A 20150-nucleotide genomic window follows, 5' to 3' on the forward strand; every position below is an offset into this window, starting at 1 on the left:
GCTTATATGCCTAAGGTTGTATTACAGGGCTTGGCCTTTTGTTTTCTATCCTAATTATTGAAATTGACTGCAGGTGCAGTGAGAACGCTGAGGATTGAACTATTCAGGGAAAGGATCGCACGCAGGAAAGAGCATAGGTACGTATCTGTGTTTCATGCAGACAAAAGGCTACGTCCCTGGGTGGGCTTGAACCACCAACCTTTCGGTTAACAGCCGAACGCGCTAACCGATTGCGCCACAGAGACTATTGACTGTATACATTTCCTGAGACTCAATATATGTCTTGACATGTGTGCGCCTGCCTGGAGCTTGTATTATATAAGGCGTCTTTATGCCATACAGCATTTGTCATTTGCTTAGTGTCTTGTTACTGTTGTAATTTATGATGTGTAGACTACTGTCTAATGGTGTTAGAGCCAGTATTACTACCGGTCACAGTGCATGAGACTCATACATGACTTTTCTCTTTGCCTGCTTAGCGTAGCTCCCTGCTCCTCTGTTTGCGTGCTACCAGCCCGTGAGGCGTGTGTCTTGCCCATCCCATCTTCACTGTGTTATGTTGGACTTGTCTTCTCTGTGAGCAGAGTCTCCTTCCCAGAGCAGGTGCTTTCTCTGAACTCTTGGCTTGTAAGACTGCTGGGAAAGGCCCTCCCTAGCCCCTCAGTCAGATAGATACATTTACCTGCAGAGCTCAGCTTGGGAGAAAGAGATTAGGCAGAGAGCACATAGGGGAAGGCCCACAGAGCACACTTTATTTTACATAAAAGCTCGGGCTTGTGGGAGGACAGGGACATGAGGGTTCTCATGGAAAGAAATCCCAGGAGTATTGATGGCTAGGCCCTGAAACACAACAATCCCGGAATGGCCAGGCACAAGATGCCTCTGCAATAGGCCTGACCCTAGGCTTCCGGAGTTCTTGATCTCCAGAGGCTCCACTGATCTAAGCCCGATCAGGGCTGTGCCCGACCAGGGCGCGTTGGGATGGCGTTAGGGACGCGTAAAGGGGCGCAGGGCGCAGAACTCTGCCCGTTTCACCCCAGCATTTTGGGGAGGACACAGAATCTGGCAAAGCCAGTGGGAAGGATTTTCCAGGAGGAGAGTTCAGTGACATGATCTCAAACACAATAGTGCTGGTGATCTGGCGGGTGCATTCTGTGAGCCACTTCTGTCAGGAGCAGCCTGCCATCATGCCCTGATAACCACAACTCTAGTACCAAGCCAGTGACCTCAGCAAATGCAAAGACATTATTACTTATAGTCTCCTGCATCTGATTCTTGCCATCATCATGTGAAACGTTGGCGTTATCATGTCTGCTGCGCACACTTTGTTCATATGTGTACAATTTAAGTGTGTGAACCTGACCACTGTCTTGGACAGAGCTCTTGCTGTGAACACACCATGTGAAGCATTGGTGGTTCAGTGGTAGAATTCTCGCCTGCCACGCGGGAGGCCCGGGTTCGATTCCCGGCCAATGCAAGGTTGCTTTCTTTTGACTTTGTTTTCGAAATGATATATATGAACTCAGTGGGGAATAAAATGGTAAGCAGTGACCCCGACGTGATTTGAACACGCAACCTTCTGATCTGGAGTCAGACGCGCTACCGTTGCGCCACGAGGTCCTTACACTTGCAGCCTTCGATGCCAGATGAACAAATGCTGTGGGCCTTTTGACTTATTTTCCTCTGCTTATATGCCTACGGTTGTATTACAGGGCTTGGCCTTTTGTTTTCTATCCTAATTATTGAAATTGACTGCAGGTGCAGTGAGAACGCTGAGGATTGAACTATTCAGGGAAAGGATCGCACGCAGGAAAGAGCAAAGGTACGTATCTGTGTTTCATGCAGACAAAAGGCTACGTCCCTGGGTGGGCTTGAACCACCAACCTTTCGGTTAACAGCCGAACGCGCTAACCGATTGCGCCACAGAGACTATTGACTGTATACATTTCCTGAGACTCAATATATGTCTTGACATGTGTGCGCCTGCCTGGAGCTTGTATTATATAAGGCGTCTTTATGCCATACAGCATTTGTCATTTGCTTAGTGTCTTGTTACTGTTGTAATTTATGATGTGTAGACTACTGTCTAATGGTGTTAGAGCCAGTATTACTACCGGTCACAGTGCATGAGACTCATACATGACTTTTCTCTTTGCCTGCTTAGCGTAGCTCCCTGCTCCTCTGTTTGCGTGCTACCAGCCCGTGAGGCGTGTGTCTTGCCCATCCCATCTTCACTGTGTTATGTTGGACTTGTCTTCTCTGTGAGCAGAGTCTCCTTCCCAGAGCAGGTGCTTTCTCTGAACTCTTGGCTTGTAAGACTGCTGGGAAAGGCCCTCCCTAGCCCCTCAGTCAGATAGATACATTTACCTGCAGAGCTCAGCTTGGGAGAAAGAGATTAGGCAGAGAGCACATAGGGGAAGGCCCACAGAGCACACTTTATTTTACATAAAAGCTCGGGCTTGTGGGAGGACAGGGACATGAGGGTTCTCATGGAAAGAAATCCCAGGAGTATTGATGGCTAGGCCCTGAAACACAACAATCCCGGAATGGCCAGGCACAAGATGCCTCTGCAATAGGCCTGACCCTAGGCTTCCGGAGTTCTTGATCTCCAGAGGCTCCAGTGATCTAAGCCCGACCAGGGCGCGTTGGGATGGCATTAGGGACGCGTAAAGGGGCGCAGGGCGCAGAACTCTGCCCGTTTCACCCCAGCATTTTGGGGAGGACACAGAATCTGGCAAAGCCAGTGGGAAGGATTTTCCAGGAGGAGAGTTCAGTGACATGATCTGAAACACAATAGTGCTGGTGATCTGGCGGGTGCATTCTGTGAGCCACTTCTGTCAGGAGCAGCCTGCCATCATGCCCTGATAACCACAACTCTAGTACCAAGCCAGTGACCTCAGCAAATGCAAAGACATTATTACTTATAGTCTCCTGCATCTGATTCTTGCCATCATCATGTGAAACGTTGGCGTTATCATGTCTGCTGCGCACACTTTGTTCATATGTGTACAATTTAAGTGTGTGAACCTGACCACTGTCTTGGACAGAGCTCTTGCTGTGAACACACCATGTGAAGCATTGGTGGTTCAGTGGTAGAATTCTCGCCTGCCACGCGGGAGGCCCGGGTTCGATTCCCGGCCAATGCAAGGTTGCTTTCTTTTGACTTTGTTTTCGAAATGATATATATGAACTCAGTGGGGAATAAAATGGTAAGCAGTGACCCCGACGTGATTTGAACACGCAACCTTCTGATCTGGAGTCAGACGCGCTACCGTTGCGCCACGAAGTCCTTACACTTGCAGCCTTCGATGCCAGATGAACAAATGCTGTGGGCCTTTTGACTTATTTTCCTCTGCTTATATGCCTACGGTTGTATTACAGGGCTTGGCCTTTTGTTTTCTTTCCTAATTATTGAAATTGACTGCAGGTGCAGTGAGAACGCTGAGGATTGAACTATTCAGGGAAAGGATCGCACGCAGGAAAGAGCAAAGGTACGTATCTGTGTTTCATGCAGACAAAAGGCTACGTCCCTGGGTGGGCTTGAACCACCAACCTTTCGGTTAACAGCCGAACGCGCTAACCGATTGCGCCACAGAGACTATTGACTGTATACATTTCCTGAGACTCAATATATGTCTTGACATGTGTGCGCCTGCCTGGAGCTTGTATTATATAAGGCGTCTTTATGCCATACAGCATTTGTCATTTGCTTAGTGTCTTGTTACTGTTGTAATTTATGATGTGTAGACTACTGTCTAATGGTGTTAGAGCCAGTATTACTACCGGTCACAGTGCATGAGACTCATACATGACTTTTCTCTTTGCCTGCTTAGCGTAGCTCCCTGCTCCTCTGTTTGCGTGCTACCAGCCCGTGAGGCGTGTGTCTTGCCCATCCCATCTTCACTGTGTTATGTTGGACTTGTCTTCTCTGTGAGCAGAGTCTCCTTCCCAGAGCAGGTGCTTTCTCTGAACTCTTGGCTTGTAAGACTGCTGGGAAAGGCCCTCCCTAGCCCCTCAGTCAGATAGATACATTTACCTGCAGAGCTCAGCTTGGGAGAAAGAGATTAGGCAGAGAGCACATAGGGGAAGGCCCACAGAGCACACTTTATTTTACATAAAAGCTCGGGCTTGTGGGAGGACAGGGACATGAGGGTTCTCCTGGAAAGAAATCCCAGGAGTATTGATGGCTAGGCCCTGAAACACAACAATCCCGGAATGGCCAGGCACAAGATGCCTCTGCAATAGGCCTGACCCTAGGCTTCCGGAGTTCTTGATCTCCAGAGGCTCCAGTGATCTAAGCCCGACCAGGGCGCGTTGGGATGGCATTAGGGACGCGTAAAGGGGCGCAGGGCGCAGAACTCTGCCCGTTTCACCCCAGCATTTTGGGGAGGACACAGAATCTGGCAAAGCCAGTGGGAAGGATTTTCCAGGAGGAGAGTTCAGTGACATGATCTGAAACACAATAGTGCTGGTGATCTGGCGGGTGCATTCTGTGAGCCACTTCTGTCAGGAGCAGCCTGCCATCATGCCCTGATAACCACAACTCTAGTACCAAGCCAGTGACCTCAGCAAATGCAAAGACATTATTACTTATAGTCTCCTGCATCTGATTCTTGCCATCATCATGTGAAACGTTGGCGTTATCATGTCTGCTGCGCACACTTTGTTCATATGTGTACAATTTAAGTGTGTGAACCTGACCACTGTCTTGGACAGAGCTCTTGCTGTGAACACACCATGTGAAGCATTGGTGGTTCAGTGGTAGAATTCTCGCCTGCCACGCGGGAGGCCCGGGTTCGATTCCCGGCCAATGCAAGGTTGCTTTCTTTTGACTTTGTTTTCGAAATGATATATATGAACTCAGTGGGGAATAAAATGGTAAGCAGTGACCCCGACGTGATTTGAACACGCAACCTTCTGATCTGGAGTCAGACGCGCTACCGTTGCGCCACGAGGTCCTTACACTTGCAGCCTTCGATGCCAGATGAACAAATGCTGTGGGCCTTTTGACTTATTTTCCTCTGCTTATATGCCTAAGGTTGTATTACAGGGCTTGGCCTTTTGTTTTCTATCCTAATTATTGAAATTGACTGCAGGTGCAGTGAGAACGCTGAGGATTGAACTATTCAGGGAAAGGATCGCACGCAGGAAAGAGCAAAGGTACGTATCTGTGTTTCATGCAGACAAAAGGCTACGTCCCTGGGTGGGCTTGAACCACCAACCTTTCGGTTAACAGCCGAACGCGCTAACCGATTGCGCCACAGAGACTATTGACTGTATACATTTCCTGAGACTCAATATATGTCTTGACATGTGTGCGCCTGCCTGGAGCTTGTATTATATAAGGCGTCTTTATGCCATACAGCATTTGTCATTTGCTTAGTGTCTTGTTACTGTTGTAATTTATGATGTGTAGACTACTGTCTAATGGTGTTAGAGCCAGTATTACTACCGGTCACAGTGCATGAGACTCATACATGACTTTTCTCTTTGCCTGCTTAGCGTAGCTCCCTGCTCCTCTGTTTGCGTGCTACCAGCCCGTGAGGCGTGTGTCTTGCCCATCCCATCTTCACTGTGTTATGTTGGACTTGTCTTCTCTGTGAGCAGAGTCTCCTTCCCAGAGCAGGTGCTTTCTCTGAACTCTTGGCTTGTAAGACTGCTGGGAAAGGCCCTCCCTAGCCCCTCAGTCAGATAGATACATTTACCTGCAGAGCTCAGCTTGGGAGAAAGAGATTAGGCAGAGAGCACATAGGGGAAGGCCCACAGAGCACACTTTATTTTACATAAAAGCTCGGGCTTGTGGGAGGACAGGGACATGAGGGTTCTCATGGAAAGAAATCCCAGGAGTATTGATGGCTAGGCCCTGAAACACAACAATCCCGGAATGGCCAGGCACAAGATGCCTCTGCAATAGGCCTGACCCTAGGCTTCCGGAGTTCTTGATCTCCAGAGGCTCCAGTGATCTAAGCCCGATCAGGGCTGTGCCCGACCAGGGCGCGTTGGGATGGCGTTAGGGACGCGTAAAGGGGCGCAGGGCGCAGAACTCTGCCCGTTTCACCCCAGCATTTTGGGGAGGACACAGAATCTGGCAAAGCCAGTGGGAAGGATTTTCCAGGAGGAGAGTTCAGTGACATGATCTCAAACACAATAGTGCTGGTGATCTGGCGGGTGCATTCTGTGAGCCACTTCTGTCAGGAGCAGCCTGCCATCATGCCCTGATAACCACAACTCTAGTACCAAGCCAGTGACCTCAGCAAATGCAAAGACATTATTACTTATAGTCTCCTGCATCTGATTCTTGCCATCATCATGTGAAACGTTGGCGTTATCATGTCTGCTGCGCACACTTTGTTCATATGTGTACAATTTAAGTGTGTGAACCTGACCACTGTCTTGGACAGAGCTCTTGCTGTGAACACACCATGTGAAGCATTGGTGGTTCAGTGGTAGAATTCTCGCCTGCCACGCGGGAGGCCCGGGTTCGATTCCCGGCCAATGCAAGGTTGCTTTCTTTTGACTTTGTTTTCGAAATTATATATATGAACTCAGTGGGGAATAAAATGGTAAGCAGTGACCCCGACGTGATTTGAACACGCAACCTTCTGATCTGGAGTCAGACGCGCTACCGTTGCGCCACGAAGTCCTTACACTTGCAGCCTTCGATGCCAGATGAACAAATGCTGTGGGCCTTTTGACTTATTTTCCTCTGCTTATATGCCTACGGTTGTATTACAGGGCTTGGCCTTTTGTTTTCTATCCTAATTATTGAAATTGACTGCAGGTGCAGTGAGAACGCTGAGGATTGAACTATTCAGGGAAAGGATCGCACGCAGGAAAGAGCAAAGGTACGTATCTGTGTTTCATGCAGACAAAAGGCTACGTCCCTGGGTGGGCTTGAACCACCAACCTTTCGGTTAACAGCCGAACGCGCTAACCGATTGCGCCACAGAGACTATTGACTGTATACATTTCCTGAGACTCAATATATGTCTTGACATGTGTGCGCCTGCCTGGAGCTTGTATTATATAAGGCGTCTTTATGCCATACAGCATTTGTCATTTGCTTAGTGTCTTGTTACTGTTGTAATTTATGATGTGTAGACTACTGTCTAATGGTGTTAGAGCCAGTATTACTACCGGTCACAGTGCATGAGACTCATACATGACTTTTCTCTTTGCCTGCTTAGCGTAGCTCCCTGCTCCTCTGTTTGCGTGCTACCAGCCCGTGAGGCGTGTGTCTTGCCCATCCCATCTTCACTGTGTTATGTTGGACTTGTCTTCTCTGTGAGCAGAGTCTCCTTCCCAGAGCAGGTGCTTTCTCTGAACTCTTGGCTTGTAAGACTGCTGGGAAAGGCCCTCCCTAGCCCCTCAGTCAGATAGATACATTTACCTGCAGAGCTCAGCTTGGGAGAAAGAGATTAGGCAGAGAGCACATAGGGGAAGGCCCACAGAGCACACTTTATTTTACATAAAAGCTCGGGCTTGTGGGAGGACAGGGACATGAGGGTTCTCCTGGAAAGAAATCCCAGGAGTATTGATGGCTAGGCCCTGAAACACAACAATCCCGGAATGGCCAGGCACAAGATGCCTCTGCAATAGGCCTGACCCTAGGCTTCCGGAGTTCTTGATCTCCAGAGGCTCCAGTGATCTAAGCCCGATCAGGGCTGTGCCCGACCAGGGCGCGTTGGGATGGCGTTAGGGACGCGTAAAGGGGCGCAGGGCGCAGAACTCTGCCCGTTTCACCCCAGCATTTTGGGGAGGACACAGAATCTGGCAAAGCCAGTGGGAAGGATTTTCCAGGAGGAGAGTTCAGTGACATGATCTCAAACACAATAGTGCTGGTGATCTGGCGGGTGCATTCTGTGAGCCACTTCTGTCAGGAGCAGCCTGCCATCATGCCCTGATAACCACAACTCTAGTACCAAGCCAGTGACCTCAGCAAATGCAAAGACATTATTACTTATAGTCTCCTGCATCTGATTCTTGCCATCATCATGTGAAACGTTGGCGTTATCATGTCTGCTGCGCACACTTTGTTCATATGTGTACAATTTAAGTGTGTGAACCTGACCACTGTCTTGGACAGAGCTCTTGCTGTGAACACACCATGTGAAGCATTGGTGGTTCAGTGGTAGAATTCTCGCCTGCCACGCGGGAGGCCCGGGTTTGATTCCCGGCCAATGCAAGGTTGCTTTCTTTTGACTTTGTTTTCGAAATGATATATATGAACTCAGTGGGGAATAAAATGGTAAGCAGTGACCCAGACGTGATTTGAACACGCAACCTTCTGATCTGGAGTCAGACGCGCTACCGTTGCGCCACGAGGTCCTTACACTTGCAGCCTTCGATGCCAGATGAACAAATGCTGTGGGCCTTTTGACTTATTTTCCTCTGCTTATATGCCTACGGTTGTATTACAGGGCTTGGCCTTTTGTTTTCTATCCTAATTATTGAAATTGACTGCAGGTGCAGTGAGAACGCTGAGGATTGAACTATTCAGGGAAAGGATCGCACGCAGGAAAGAGCAAAGGTACGTATCTGTGTTTCATGCAGACAAAAGGCTACGTCCCTGGGTGGGCTTGAACCACCAACCTTTCGGTTAACAGCCGAACGCGCTAACCGATTGCGCCACAGAGACTATTGACTGTATACATTTCCTGAGACTCAATATATGTCTTGACATGTGTGCGCCTGCCTGGAGCTTGTATTATATAAGGCGTCTTTATGCCATACAGCATTTGTCATTTGCTTAGTGTCTTGTTACTGTTGTAATTTATGATGTGTAGACTACTGTCTAATGGTGTTAGAGCCAGTATTACTACCGGTCACAGTGCATGAGACTCATACATGACTTTTCTCTTTGCCTGCTTAGCGTAGCTCCCTGCTCCTCTGTTTGCGTGCTACCAGCCCGTGAGGCGTGTGTCTTGCCCATCCCATCTTCACTGTGTTATGTTGGACTTGTCTTCTCTGTGAGCAGAGTCTCCTTCCCAGAGCAGGTGCTTTCTCTGAACTCTTGGCTTGTAAGACTGCTGGGAAAGGCCCTCCCTAGCCCCTCAGTCAGATAGATACATTTACCTGCAGAGCTCAGCTTGGGAGAAAGAGATTAGGCAGAGAGCACATAGGGGAAGGCCCACAGAGCACACTTTATTTTACATAAAAGCTCGGGCTTGTGGGAGGACAGGGACATGAGGGTTCTCATGGAAAGAAATCCCAGGAGTATTGATGGCTAGGCCCTGAAACACAACAATCCCGGAATGGCCAGGCACAAGATGCCTCTGCAATAGGCCTGACCCTAGGCTTCCGGAGTTCTTGATCTCCAGAGGCTCCAGTGATCTAAGCCCGACCAGGGCGCGTTGGGATGGCATTAGGGACGCGTAAAGGGGCGCAGGGCGCAGAACTCTGCCCGTTTCACCCCAGCATTTTGGGGAGGACACAGAATCTGGCAAAGCCAGTGGGAAGGATTTTCCAGGAGGAGAGTTCAGTGACATGATCTGAAACACAATAGTGCTGGTGATCTGGCGGGTGCATTCTGTGAGCCACTTCTGTCAGGAGCAGCCTGCCATCATGCCCTGATAACCACAACTCTAGTACCAAGCCAGTGACCTCAGCAAATGCAAAGACATTATTACTTATAGTCTCCTGCATCTGATTCTTGCCATCATCATGTGAAACGTTGGCGTTATCATGTCTGCTGCGCACACTTTGTTCATATGTGTACAATTTAAGTGTGTGAACCTGACCACTGTCTTGGACAGAGCTCTTGCTGTGAACACACCATGTGAAGCATTGGTGGTTCAGTGGTAGAATTCTCGCCTGCCACGCGGGAGGCCCGGGTTCGATTCCCGGCCAATGCAAGGTTGCTTTCTTTTGACTTTGTTTTCGAAATGATATATATGAACTCAGTGGGGAATAAAATGGTAAGCAGTGACTCCGACGTGATTTGAACACGCAACCTTCTGATCTGGAGTCAGACGCGCTACCGTTGCGCCACGAAGTCCTTACACTTGCAGCCTTCGATGCCAGATGAACAAATGCTGTGGGCCTTTTGACTTATTTTCCTCTGCTTATATGCCTACGGTTGTATTACAGGGCTTGGCCTTTTGTTTTCTTTCCTAATTATTGAAATTGACTGCAGGTGCAGTGAGAACGCTGAGGATTGAACTATTCAGGGAAAGGATCGCACGCAGGAAAGAGCAAAGGTACGTATCTGTGTTTCATGCAGACAAAAGGCTACGTCCCTGGGTGGGCTTGAACCACCAACCTTTCGGTTAACAGCCGAACGCGCTAACCGATTGCGCCACAGAGACTATTGACTGTATACATTTCCTGAGACTCAATATATGTCTTGACATGTGTGCGCCTGCCTGGAGCTTGTATTATATAAGGCGTCTTTATGCCATACGGCATTTGTCATTTGCTTAGTGTCTTGTTACTGTTGTAATTTATGATGTGTAGACTACTGTCTAATGGTGTTAGAGCCAGTATTACTACCGGTCACAGTGCATGAGACTCATACATGACTTTTCTCTTTGCCTGCTTAGCGTAGCTCCCTGCTCCTCTGTTTGCGTGCTACCAGCCCGTGAGGCGTGTGTCTTGCCCATCCCATCTTCACTGTGTTATGTTGGACTTGTCTTCTCTGTGAGCAGAGTCTCCTTCCCAGAGCAGGTGCTTTCTCTGAACTCTTGGCTTGTAAGACTGCTGGGAAAGGCCCTCCCTAGCCCCTCAGTCAGATAGATACATTTACCTGCAGAGCTCAGCTTGGGAGAAAGAGATAAGGCAGAGAGCACATAGGGGAAGGCCCACAGAGCACACTTTATTTTACATAAAAGCTCGGGCTTGTGGGAGGACAGGGACATGAGGGTTCTCCTGGAAAGAAATCCCAGGAGTATTGATGGCTAGGCCCTGAAACACAACAATCCCGGAATGGCCAGGCACAAGATGCCTCTGCAATAGGCCTGACCCTAGGCTTCCGGAGTTCTTGATCTCCAGAGGCTCCAGTGATCTAAGCCCGACCAGGGCGCGTTGGGATGGCATTAGGGACGCGTAAAGGGGCGCAGGGCGCAGAACTCTGCCCGTTTCACCCCAGCATTTTGGGGAGGACACAGAATCTGGCAAAGCCAGTGGGAAGGATTTTCCAGGAGGAGAGTTCAGTGACATGATCTGAAACACAATAGTGCTGGTGATCTGGCGGGTGCATTCTGTGAGCCACTTCTGTCAGGAGCAGCCTGCCATCATGCCCTGATAACCACAACTCTAGTACCAAGCCAGTGACCTCAGCAAATGCAAAGACATTATTACTTATAGTCTCCTGCATCTGATTCTTGCCATCATCATGTGAAACGTTGGCGTTATCATGTCTGCTGCGCACACTTTGTTCATATGTGTACAATTTAAGTGTGTGAACCTGACCACTGTCTTGGACAGAGCTCTTGCTGTGAACACACCATGTGAAGCATTGGTGGTTCAGTGGTAGAATTCTCGCCTGCCACGCGGGAGGCCCGGGTTCGATTCCCGGCCAATGCAAGGTTGCTTTCTTTTGACTTTGTTTTCGAAATGATATATATGAACTCAGTGGGGAATAAAATGGTAAGCAGTGACCCCGACGTGATTTGAACACGCAACCTTCTGATCTGGAGTCAGACGCGCTACCGTTGCGCCACGAGGTCCTTACACTTGCAGCCTTCGATGCCAGATGAACAAATGCTGTGGGCCTTTTGACTTATTTTCCTCTGCTTATATGCCTAAGGTTGTATTACAGGGCTTGGCCTTTTGTTTTCTATCCTAATTATTGAAATTGACTGCAGGTGCAGTGAGAACGCTGAGGATTGAACTATTCAGGGAAAGGATCGCACGCAGGAAAGAGCAAAGGTACGTATCTGTGTTTCATGCAGACAAAAGGCTACGTCCCTGGGTGGGCTTGAACCACCAACCTTTCGGTTAACAGCCGAACGCGCTAACCGATTGCGCCACAGAGACTATTGACTGTATACATTTCCTGAGACTCAATATATGTCTTGACATGTGTGCGCCTGCCTGGAGCTTGTATGATATAAGGCGTCTTTATGCCATACAGCATTTGTCATTTGCTTAGTGTCTTGTTACTGTTGTAATTTATGATGTGTAGACTACTGTCTAATGGTGTTAGAGCCAGTATTACTACCGGTCACAGTGCATGAGACTCATACATGACTTTTCTCTTTGCCTGCTTAGCGTAGCTCCCTGCTCCTCTGTTTGCGTGCTACCAGCCCGTGAGGCGTGTGTCTTGCCCATCCCATCTTCACTGTGTTATGTTGGACTTGTCTTCTCTGTGAGCAGAGTCTCCTTCCCAGAGCAGGTGCTTTCTCTGAACTCTTGGCTTGTAAGACTGCTGGGAAAGGCCCTCCCTAGCCCCTCAGTCAGATAGATACATTTACCTGCAGAGCTCAGCTTGGGAGAAAGAGATTAGGCAGAGAGCACATAGGGGAAGGCCCACAGAGCACACTTTATTTTACATAAAAGCTCGGGCTTGTGGGAGGACAGGGACATGAGGGTTCTCATGGAAAGAAATCCCAGGAGTATTGATGGCTAGGCCCTGAAACACAACAATCCCGGAATGGCCAGGCACAAGATGCCTCTGCAATAGGCCTGACCCTAGGCTTCCGGAGTTCTTGATCTCCAGAGGCTCCAGTGATCTAAGCCCGATCAGGGCTGTGCCCGACCAGGGCGCGTTGGGATGGCGTTAGGGACGCGTAAAGGGGCGCAGGGCGCAGAACTCTGCCCGTTTCACCCCAGCATTTTGGGGAGGACACAGAATCTGGCAAAGCCAGTGGGAAGGATTTTCCAGGAGGAGAGTTCAGTGACATGATCTCAAACACAATAGTGCTGGTGATCTGGCGGGTGCATTCTGTGAGCCACTTCTGTCAGGAGCAGCCTGCCATCATGCCCTGATAACCACAACTCTAGTACCAAGCCAGTGACCTCAGCAAATGCAAAGACATTATTACTTATAGTCTCCTGCATCTGATTCTTGCCATCATCATGTGAAACGTTGGCGTTATCATGTCTGCTGCGCACACTTTGTTCATATGTGTACAATTTAAGTGTGTGAACCTGACCACTGTCTTGGACAGAGCTCTTGCTGTGAACACACCATGTGAAGCATTGGTGGTTCAGTGGTAGAATTCTCGCCTGCCACGCGGGAGGCCCGGGTTCGATTCCCGGCCAATGCAAGGTTGCTTTCTTTTGACTTTGTTTTCGAAATTATATATATGAACTCAGTGGGGAATAAAATGGTAAGCAGTGACCCCGACGTGATTTGAACACGCAACCTTCTGATCTGGAGTCAGACGCGCTACCGTTGCGCCACGAGGTCCTTACACTTGCAGCCTTCGATGCCAGATGAACAAATGCTGTGGGCCTTTTGACTTATTTTCCTCTGCTTATATGCCTACGGTTGTATTACAGGGCTTGGCCTTTTGTTTTCTATCCTAATTATTGAAATTGACTGCAGGTGCAGTGAGAACGCTGAGGATTGAACTATTCAGGGAAAGGATCGCACGCAGGAAAGAGCAAAGGTACGTATCTGTGTTTCATGCAGACAAAAGGCTACGTCCCTGGGTGGGCTTGAACCACCAACCTTTCGGTTAACAGCCGAACGCGCTAACCGATTGCGCCACAGAGACTATTGACTGTATACATTTCCTGAGACTCAATATATGTCTTGACATGTGTGCGCCTGCCTGGAGCTTGTATTATATAAGGCGTCTATATGCCATACAGCGTTTGTCATTTGCTTAGTGTCTTGTTACTGTTGTAATTTATGATGTGTAGACTACTGTCTAATGGTGTTAGAGCCAGTATTACTACCGGTCACAGTGCATGAGACTCATACATGACTTTTCTCTTTGCCTGCTTAGCGTAGCTCCCTGCTCCTCTGTTTGCGTGCTACCAGCCCGTGAGGCGTGTGTCTTGCCCATCCCATCTTCACTGTGTTATGTTGGACTTGTCTTCTCTGTGAGCAGAGTCTCCTTCCCAGAGCAGGTGCTTTCTCTGAACTCTTGGCTTGTAAGACTGCTGGGAAAGGCCCTCCCTAGCCCCTCAGTCAGATAGATACATTTACCTGCAGAGCTCAGCTTGGGAGAAAGAGATTAGGCAGAGAGCACATAGGGGAAGGCCCACAGAGCACACTTTATTTTACATAAAAGCTCGGGCTTGTGGGAGGACAGGGACATGAGGGTTCTCCTGGAAAGAAATCCCAGGAGTATTGATGGCTAGGCCCTGAAACACAACAATCCCGGAATGGCCAGGCACAAGATGCCTCTGCAATAGGCCTGACCCTAGGCTTCCGGAGTTCTTGATCTCCAGAGGCTCCAGTGATCTAAGCCCGACCAGGGCGCGTTGGGATGGCATTAGGGACGCGTAAAGGGGCACAGGGCGCAGAACTCTGCCCGTTTCACCCCAGCATTTTGGGGAGGACACAGAATCTGGCAAAGCCAGTGGGAAGGATTTTCCAGGAGGAGAGTTCAGTGACATGATCTGAAACACAATAGTGCTGGTGATCTGGCGGGTGCATTCTGTGAGCCACTTCTGTCAGGAGCAGCCTGCCATCATGCCCTGATAACCACAACTCTAGTACCAAGCCAGTGACCTCAGCAAATGCAAAGACATTATTACTTATAGTCTCCTGCATCTGATTCTTGCCATCATCATGTGAAACGTTGGCGTTATCATGTCTGCTGCGCACACTTTGTTCATATGTGTACAATTTAAGTGTGTGAACCTGACCACTGTCTTGGACAGAGCTCTTGCTGTGAACACACCATGTGAAGCATTGGTGGTTCAGTGGTAGAATTCTCGCCTGCCACGCGGGAGGCCCGGGTTCGATTCCCGGCCAATGCAAGGTTGCTTTCTTTTGACTTTGTTTTCGAAATGATATATATGAACTCAGTGGGGAATAAAATGGTAAGCAGTGACCCCGACGTGATTTGAACACGCAACCTTCTGATCTGGAGTCAGACGCGCTACCGTTGCGCCACGAGGTCCTTACACTTGCAGCCTTCGATGCCAGATGAACAAATGCTGTGGGCCTTTTGACTTATTTTCCTCTGCTTATATGCCTAAGGTTGTATTACAGGGCTTGGCCTTTTGTTTTCTATCCTAATTATTGAAATTGACTGCAGGTGCAGTGAGAACGCTGAGGATTGAACTATTCAGGGAAAGGATCGCACGCAGGAAAGAGCAAAGGTACGTATCTGTGTTTCATGCAGACAAAAGGCTACGTCCCTGGGTGGGCTTGAACCACCAACCTTTCGGTTAACAGCCGAACGCGCTAACCGATTGCGCCACAGAGACTATTGACTGTATACATTTCCTGAGACTCAATATATGTCTTGACATGTGTGCGCCTGCCTGGAGCTTGTATTATATAAGGCGTCTTTATGCCATACAGCATTTGTCATTTGCTTAGTGTCTTGTTACTGTTGTAATTTATGATGTGTAGACTACTGTCTAATGGTGTTAGAGCCAGTATTACTACCGGTCACAGTGCATGAGACTCATACATGACTTTTCTCTTTGCCTGCTTAGCGTAGCTCCCTGCTTCTCTGTTTGCGTGCTACCAGCCCGTGAGGCGTGTGTCTTGCCCATCCCATCTTCACTGTGTTATGTTGGACTTGTCTTCTCTGTGAGCAGAGTCTCCTTCCCAGAGCAGGTGCTTTCTCTGAACTCTTGGCTTGTAAGACTGCTGGGAAAGGCCCTCCCTAGCCCCTCAGTCAGATAGATACATTTACCTGCAGAGCTCAGCTTGGGAGAAAGAGATTAGGCAGAGAGCACATAGGGGAAGGCCCACAGAGCACACTTTATTTTACATAAAAGCTCGGGCTTGTGGGAGGACAGGGACATGAGGGTTCTCATGGAAAGAAATCCCAGGAGTATTGATGGCTAGGCCCTGAAACACAACAATCCCGGAATGGCCAGGCACAAGATGCCTCTGCAATAGGCCTGACCCTAGGCTTCCGGAGTTCTTGATCTCCAGAGGCTCCAGTGATCTAAGCCCGATCAGGGCTGTGCCCGACCAGGGCGCGTTGGGATGGCGTTAGGGACGCGTAAAGGGGCGCAGGGCGCAGAACTCTGCCCGTTTCACCCCAGCATTTTGGGGAGGACACAGAATCTGGCAAAGCCAGTGGGAAGGATTTTCCAGGAGGAGAGTTCAGTGACATGATCTCAAACACAATAGTGCTGGTGATCTGGCGGGTGCATTCTGTGAGCCACTTCTGTCAGGAGCAGCCTGCCATCATGCCCTGATAACCACAACTCTAGTACCAAGCCAGTGACCTCAGCAAATGCAAAGACATTATTACTTATAGTCTCCTGCATCTGATTCTTGCCATCATCATGTGAAACATTGGCGTTATCATGTCTGCTGCGCACACTTTGTTCATATGTGTACAATTTAAGTGTGTGAACCTGACCACTGTCTTGGACAGAGCTCTTGCTGTGAACACACCATGTGAAGCATTGGTGGTTCAGTGGTAGAATTCACGCCTGCCACGCGGGAGGCCCGGGTTCGATTCCCGGCCAATGCAAGGTTGCTTTCTTTTGACTTTGTTTTCGAAATGATATATATGAACTCAGTGGGGAATAAAATGGTAAGCAGTGACCCCGACGTGATTTGAACACGCAACCTTCTGATCTGGAGTCAGCGCGCTACCGTTGCGCCACGAGGTCCTTACACTTGCAGCCTTCGATGCCAGATGAACAAATGCTGTGGGCCTTTTGACTTATTTTCCTCTGCTTATATGCCTACGGTTGTATTACAGGGCTTGGCCTTTTGTTTTCTATCCTAATTATTGAAATTGACTGCAGGTGCAGTGAGAACGCTGAGGATTGAACTATTCAGGGAAAGGATCGCACGCAGGAAAGAGCAAAGGTACGTATCTGTGTTTCATGCAGACAAAAGGCTACGTCCCTGGGTGGGCTTGAACCACCAACCTTTCGGTTAACAGCCAAACGCGCTAACCGATTGCGCCACAGAGACTATTGACTGTATACATTTCCTGAGACTCAATATATGTCTTGACATGTGTGCGCCTGCCTGGAGCTTGTATTATATAAGGCGTCTTTATGCCATACAGCATTTGTCATTTGCTTAGTGTCTTGTTACTGTTGTAATTTATGATGTGTAGACTACTGTCTAATGGTGTTAGAGCCAGTATTACTACCGGTCACAGTGCATGAGACTCATACATGACTTTTCTCTTTGCCTGCTTAGCGTAGCTCCCTGCTCCTCTGTTTGCGTGCTACCAGCCCGTGAGGCGTGTGTCTTGCCCATCCCATCTTCACTGTGTTATGTTGGACTTGTCTTCTCTGTGAGCAGAGTCTCCTTCCCAGAGCAGGTGCTTTCTCTGAACTCTTGGCTTGTAAGACTGCTGGGAAAGGCCCTCCCTAGCCCCTCAGTCAGATAGATACATTTACCTGCAGAGCTCAGCTTGGGAGAAAGAGATTAGGCAGAGAGCACATAGGGGAAGGCCCACAGAGCACACTTTATTTTACATAAAAGCTCGGGCTTGTGGGAGGACAGGGACATGAGGGTTCTCATGGAAAGAAATCCCAGGAGTATTGATGGCTAGGCCCTGAAACACAACAATCCCGGAATGGCCAGGCACAAGATGCCTCTGCAATAGGCCTGACCCTAGGCTTCCGGAGTTCTTGATCTCCAGAGGCTCCAGTGATCTAAGCCCGACCAGGGCTGTGCCCGACCAGGGCGCGTTGGGATGGCGTTAGGGACGCGTAAAGGGGCGCAGGGCGCAGAACTCTGCCCGTTTCACCCCAGCATTTTGGGGAGGACACAGAATCTGGCAAAGCCAGTGGGAAGGATTTTCCAGGAGGAGAGTTCAGTGACATGATCTGAAACACAATAGTGCTGGTGATCTGGCGGGTGCATTCTGTGAGCCACTTCTGTCAGGAGCAGCCTGCCATCATGCCCTGATAACCACAACTCTAGTACCAAGCCAGTGACCTCAGCAAATGCAAAGACATTATTACTTATAGTCTCCTGCATCTGATTCTTGCCATCATCATGTGAAACGTTGGCGTTATCATGTCTGCTGCGCACACTTTGTTCATATGTGTACAATTTAAGTGTGTGAACCTGACCACTGTCTTGGACAGAGCTCTTGCTGTGAACACACCATGTGAAGCATTGGTGGTTCAGTGGTAGAATTCTCGCCTGCCACGCGGGAGGCCCGGGTTCGATTCCCGGCCAATGCAAGGTTGCTTTCTTTTGACTTTGTTTTCGAAATGATATATATGAACTCAGTGGGGAATAAAATGGTAAGCAGTGACCCCGACGTGATTTGAACACGCAACCTTCTGATCTGGAGTCAGACGCGCTACCGTTGCGCCACGAGGTCCTTACACTTGCAGCCTTCGATGCCAGATGAACAAATGCTGTGGGCCTTTTGACTTATTTTCCTCTGCTTATATGCCTAAGGTTGTATTACAGGGCTTGGCCTTTTGTTTTCTATCCTAATTATTGAAATTGACTGCAGGTGCAGTGAGAACGCTGAGGATTGAACTATTCAGGGAAAGGATCGCACGCAGGAAAGAGCAAAGGTACGTATCTGTGTTTCATGCAGACAAAAGGCTACGTCCCTGGGTGGGCTTGAACCACCAACCTTTCGGTTAACAGCCGAACGCGCTAACTGATTGCGCCACAGAGACTATTGACTGTATACATTTCCTGAGACTCAATATATGTCTTGACATGTGTGCGCCTGCCTGGAGCTTGTATTATATAAGGCGTCTTTATGCCATACAGCATTTGTCATTTGCTTAGTGTCTTGTTACTGTTGTAATTTATGATGTGTAGACTACTGTCTAATGGTGTTAGAGCCAATATTACTACCGGTCACAGTGCATGAGACTCATACATGACTTTTCTCTTTGCCTGCTTAGCGTAGCTCCCTGCTCCTCTGTTTGCGTGCTACCAGCCCGTGAGGCGTGTGTCTTGCCCATCCCATCTTCACTGTGTTATGTTGGACTTGTCTTCTCTGTGAGCAGAGTCTCCTTCCCAGAGCAGGTGCTTTCTCTGAACTCTTGGCTTGTAAGACTGCTGGGAAAGGCCCTCTCTAGCCCCTCAGTCAGATAGATACATTTACCTGCAGAGCTCAGCTTGGGAGAAAGAGATTAGGCAGAGAGCACATAGGGGAAGGCCCACAGAGCACACTTTATTTTACATAAAAGCTCGGGCTTGTGGGAGGACAGGGACATGAGGGTTCTCCTGGAAAGAAATCCCAGGAGTATTGATGGCTAGGCCCTGAAACACAACAATCCCGGAATGGCCAGGCACAAGATGCCTCTGCAATAGGCCTGACCCTAGGCTTCCGGAGTTCTTGATCTCCAGAGGCTCCAGTGATCTAAGCCCGACCAGGGCGCGTTGGGATGGCATTAGGGACGCGTAACGGGGCGCAGGGCGCAGAACTCTGCCCGTTTCACCCCAGCATTTTGGGGAGGACACAGAATCTGGCAAAGCCAGTGGGAAGGATTTTCCAGGAGGAGAGTTCAGTGACATGATCTGAAACACAATAGTGCTGGTGATCTGGCGGGTGCATTCTGTGAGCCACTTCTGTCAGGAGCAGCCTGCCATCATGCCCTGATAACCACAACTCTAGTACCAAGCCAGTGACCTCAGCAAATGCAAAGACATTATTACTTATAGTCTCCTGCATCTGATTCTTGCCATCATCATGTGAAACCTTGGCGTTATCATGTCTGCTGCGCACACTTTGTTCATATGTGTACAATTTAAGTGTGTGAACCTGACCACTGTCTTGGACAGAGCTCTTGCTGTGAACACACCATGTGAAGCATTGGTGGTTCAGTGGTAGAATTCTCGCCTGCCACGCGGGAGGCCCGGGTTCGATTCCCGGCCAATGCAAGGTTGCTTTCTTTTGACTTTGTTTTCGAAATGATATATATGAACTCAGTGGGGAATAAAATGGTAAGCAGTGACCCCGACGTGATTTGAACACGCAACCTTCTGATCTGGAGTCAGACGCACTACCGTTGCGCCACGAGGTCCTTACACTTGCAGCCTTCGATGCCAGATGAACAAATGCTGTGGGCCTTTTGACTTATTTTCCTCTGCTTATATGCCTAAGGTTGTATTACAG

The 20150-nt window shown here is 49.0% G+C and overlaps 35 non-coding genes across 35 annotated transcripts; 12 read left to right on the forward strand and 23 right to left on the reverse strand.

The window, feature by feature from the left end:
- Positions 1 to 171: 171 nt before the first annotated feature.
- TRNAN-GUU (transfer RNA asparagine (anticodon GUU)) lies at positions 172 to 245 on the reverse strand. Its single transcript has one exon. It is a non-coding gene; the product is annotated as a tRNA-Asn (tRNA).
- A 1161-nt stretch (positions 246 to 1406) lies between these two features.
- Positions 1407 to 1477, forward strand: TRNAG-GCC (transfer RNA glycine (anticodon GCC)). Its single transcript has one exon. It is a non-coding gene; the product is annotated as a tRNA-Gly (tRNA).
- A 71-nt stretch (positions 1478 to 1548) lies between these two features.
- Positions 1549 to 1620, reverse strand: TRNAW-CCA (transfer RNA tryptophan (anticodon CCA)). The gene has a single exon. It is a non-coding gene; the product is annotated as a tRNA-Trp (tRNA).
- Positions 1621 to 1856: 236 nt separating this feature from the next.
- On the reverse strand, positions 1857 to 1930 carry TRNAN-GUU (transfer RNA asparagine (anticodon GUU)). The gene has a single exon. It is a non-coding gene; the product is annotated as a tRNA-Asn (tRNA).
- Positions 1931 to 3075: 1145 nt separating this feature from the next.
- Positions 3076 to 3146, forward strand: TRNAG-GCC (transfer RNA glycine (anticodon GCC)). The gene has a single exon. It is a non-coding gene; the product is annotated as a tRNA-Gly (tRNA).
- A 71-nt stretch (positions 3147 to 3217) lies between these two features.
- On the reverse strand, positions 3218 to 3289 carry TRNAW-CCA (transfer RNA tryptophan (anticodon CCA)). The gene has a single exon. It is a non-coding gene; the product is annotated as a tRNA-Trp (tRNA).
- A 236-nt stretch (positions 3290 to 3525) lies between these two features.
- On the reverse strand, positions 3526 to 3599 carry TRNAN-GUU (transfer RNA asparagine (anticodon GUU)). Its single transcript has one exon. It is a non-coding gene; the product is annotated as a tRNA-Asn (tRNA).
- Positions 3600 to 4744: 1145 nt separating this feature from the next.
- On the forward strand, positions 4745 to 4815 carry TRNAG-GCC (transfer RNA glycine (anticodon GCC)). Its single transcript has one exon. It is a non-coding gene; the product is annotated as a tRNA-Gly (tRNA).
- A 71-nt stretch (positions 4816 to 4886) lies between these two features.
- Positions 4887 to 4958, reverse strand: TRNAW-CCA (transfer RNA tryptophan (anticodon CCA)). Its single transcript has one exon. It is a non-coding gene; the product is annotated as a tRNA-Trp (tRNA).
- A 236-nt stretch (positions 4959 to 5194) lies between these two features.
- TRNAN-GUU (transfer RNA asparagine (anticodon GUU)) lies at positions 5195 to 5268 on the reverse strand. The gene has a single exon. It is a non-coding gene; the product is annotated as a tRNA-Asn (tRNA).
- Positions 5269 to 6429: 1161 nt separating this feature from the next.
- Positions 6430 to 6500, forward strand: TRNAG-GCC (transfer RNA glycine (anticodon GCC)). Its single transcript has one exon. It is a non-coding gene; the product is annotated as a tRNA-Gly (tRNA).
- Positions 6501 to 6571: 71 nt separating this feature from the next.
- TRNAW-CCA (transfer RNA tryptophan (anticodon CCA)) lies at positions 6572 to 6643 on the reverse strand. Its single transcript has one exon. It is a non-coding gene; the product is annotated as a tRNA-Trp (tRNA).
- A 236-nt stretch (positions 6644 to 6879) lies between these two features.
- TRNAN-GUU (transfer RNA asparagine (anticodon GUU)) lies at positions 6880 to 6953 on the reverse strand. Its single transcript has one exon. It is a non-coding gene; the product is annotated as a tRNA-Asn (tRNA).
- Positions 6954 to 8114: 1161 nt separating this feature from the next.
- Positions 8115 to 8185, forward strand: TRNAG-GCC (transfer RNA glycine (anticodon GCC)). Its single transcript has one exon. It is a non-coding gene; the product is annotated as a tRNA-Gly (tRNA).
- A 71-nt stretch (positions 8186 to 8256) lies between these two features.
- TRNAW-CCA (transfer RNA tryptophan (anticodon CCA)) lies at positions 8257 to 8328 on the reverse strand. Its single transcript has one exon. It is a non-coding gene; the product is annotated as a tRNA-Trp (tRNA).
- Positions 8329 to 8564: 236 nt separating this feature from the next.
- TRNAN-GUU (transfer RNA asparagine (anticodon GUU)) lies at positions 8565 to 8638 on the reverse strand. Its single transcript has one exon. It is a non-coding gene; the product is annotated as a tRNA-Asn (tRNA).
- Positions 8639 to 9783: 1145 nt separating this feature from the next.
- On the forward strand, positions 9784 to 9854 carry TRNAG-GCC (transfer RNA glycine (anticodon GCC)). Its single transcript has one exon. It is a non-coding gene; the product is annotated as a tRNA-Gly (tRNA).
- A 71-nt stretch (positions 9855 to 9925) lies between these two features.
- TRNAW-CCA (transfer RNA tryptophan (anticodon CCA)) lies at positions 9926 to 9997 on the reverse strand. The gene has a single exon. It is a non-coding gene; the product is annotated as a tRNA-Trp (tRNA).
- A 236-nt stretch (positions 9998 to 10233) lies between these two features.
- Positions 10234 to 10307, reverse strand: TRNAN-GUU (transfer RNA asparagine (anticodon GUU)). The gene has a single exon. It is a non-coding gene; the product is annotated as a tRNA-Asn (tRNA).
- A 1145-nt stretch (positions 10308 to 11452) lies between these two features.
- On the forward strand, positions 11453 to 11523 carry TRNAG-GCC (transfer RNA glycine (anticodon GCC)). Its single transcript has one exon. It is a non-coding gene; the product is annotated as a tRNA-Gly (tRNA).
- Positions 11524 to 11594: 71 nt separating this feature from the next.
- On the reverse strand, positions 11595 to 11666 carry TRNAW-CCA (transfer RNA tryptophan (anticodon CCA)). The gene has a single exon. It is a non-coding gene; the product is annotated as a tRNA-Trp (tRNA).
- Positions 11667 to 11902: 236 nt separating this feature from the next.
- TRNAN-GUU (transfer RNA asparagine (anticodon GUU)) lies at positions 11903 to 11976 on the reverse strand. The gene has a single exon. It is a non-coding gene; the product is annotated as a tRNA-Asn (tRNA).
- A 1161-nt stretch (positions 11977 to 13137) lies between these two features.
- TRNAG-GCC (transfer RNA glycine (anticodon GCC)) lies at positions 13138 to 13208 on the forward strand. The gene has a single exon. It is a non-coding gene; the product is annotated as a tRNA-Gly (tRNA).
- A 71-nt stretch (positions 13209 to 13279) lies between these two features.
- Positions 13280 to 13351, reverse strand: TRNAW-CCA (transfer RNA tryptophan (anticodon CCA)). The gene has a single exon. It is a non-coding gene; the product is annotated as a tRNA-Trp (tRNA).
- A 236-nt stretch (positions 13352 to 13587) lies between these two features.
- Positions 13588 to 13661, reverse strand: TRNAN-GUU (transfer RNA asparagine (anticodon GUU)). Its single transcript has one exon. It is a non-coding gene; the product is annotated as a tRNA-Asn (tRNA).
- Positions 13662 to 14806: 1145 nt separating this feature from the next.
- Positions 14807 to 14877, forward strand: TRNAG-GCC (transfer RNA glycine (anticodon GCC)). Its single transcript has one exon. It is a non-coding gene; the product is annotated as a tRNA-Gly (tRNA).
- Positions 14878 to 14948: 71 nt separating this feature from the next.
- Positions 14949 to 15020, reverse strand: TRNAW-CCA (transfer RNA tryptophan (anticodon CCA)). Its single transcript has one exon. It is a non-coding gene; the product is annotated as a tRNA-Trp (tRNA).
- A 236-nt stretch (positions 15021 to 15256) lies between these two features.
- TRNAN-GUU (transfer RNA asparagine (anticodon GUU)) lies at positions 15257 to 15330 on the reverse strand. The gene has a single exon. It is a non-coding gene; the product is annotated as a tRNA-Asn (tRNA).
- Positions 15331 to 16491: 1161 nt separating this feature from the next.
- TRNAG-GCC (transfer RNA glycine (anticodon GCC)) lies at positions 16492 to 16562 on the forward strand. The gene has a single exon. It is a non-coding gene; the product is annotated as a tRNA-Gly (tRNA).
- Positions 16563 to 16940: 378 nt separating this feature from the next.
- TRNAN-GUU (transfer RNA asparagine (anticodon GUU)) lies at positions 16941 to 17014 on the reverse strand. The gene has a single exon. It is a non-coding gene; the product is annotated as a tRNA-Asn (tRNA).
- A 1161-nt stretch (positions 17015 to 18175) lies between these two features.
- Positions 18176 to 18246, forward strand: TRNAG-GCC (transfer RNA glycine (anticodon GCC)). Its single transcript has one exon. It is a non-coding gene; the product is annotated as a tRNA-Gly (tRNA).
- Positions 18247 to 18317: 71 nt separating this feature from the next.
- TRNAW-CCA (transfer RNA tryptophan (anticodon CCA)) lies at positions 18318 to 18389 on the reverse strand. The gene has a single exon. It is a non-coding gene; the product is annotated as a tRNA-Trp (tRNA).
- A 236-nt stretch (positions 18390 to 18625) lies between these two features.
- On the reverse strand, positions 18626 to 18699 carry TRNAN-GUU (transfer RNA asparagine (anticodon GUU)). The gene has a single exon. It is a non-coding gene; the product is annotated as a tRNA-Asn (tRNA).
- Positions 18700 to 19844: 1145 nt separating this feature from the next.
- Positions 19845 to 19915, forward strand: TRNAG-GCC (transfer RNA glycine (anticodon GCC)). Its single transcript has one exon. It is a non-coding gene; the product is annotated as a tRNA-Gly (tRNA).
- A 71-nt stretch (positions 19916 to 19986) lies between these two features.
- TRNAW-CCA (transfer RNA tryptophan (anticodon CCA)) lies at positions 19987 to 20058 on the reverse strand. The gene has a single exon. It is a non-coding gene; the product is annotated as a tRNA-Trp (tRNA).
- Between the last annotated feature and the right edge of the window lie 92 nt (positions 20059 to 20150).

This window comes from Lissotriton vulgaris, chromosome 1_1 (genome assembly GCF_964263255.1).
Source record: "Lissotriton vulgaris chromosome 1_1, aLisVul1.2, whole genome shotgun sequence".
Classification (NCBI taxonomy): Eukaryota; Metazoa; Chordata; class Amphibia; order Caudata; family Salamandridae; genus Lissotriton; species Lissotriton vulgaris.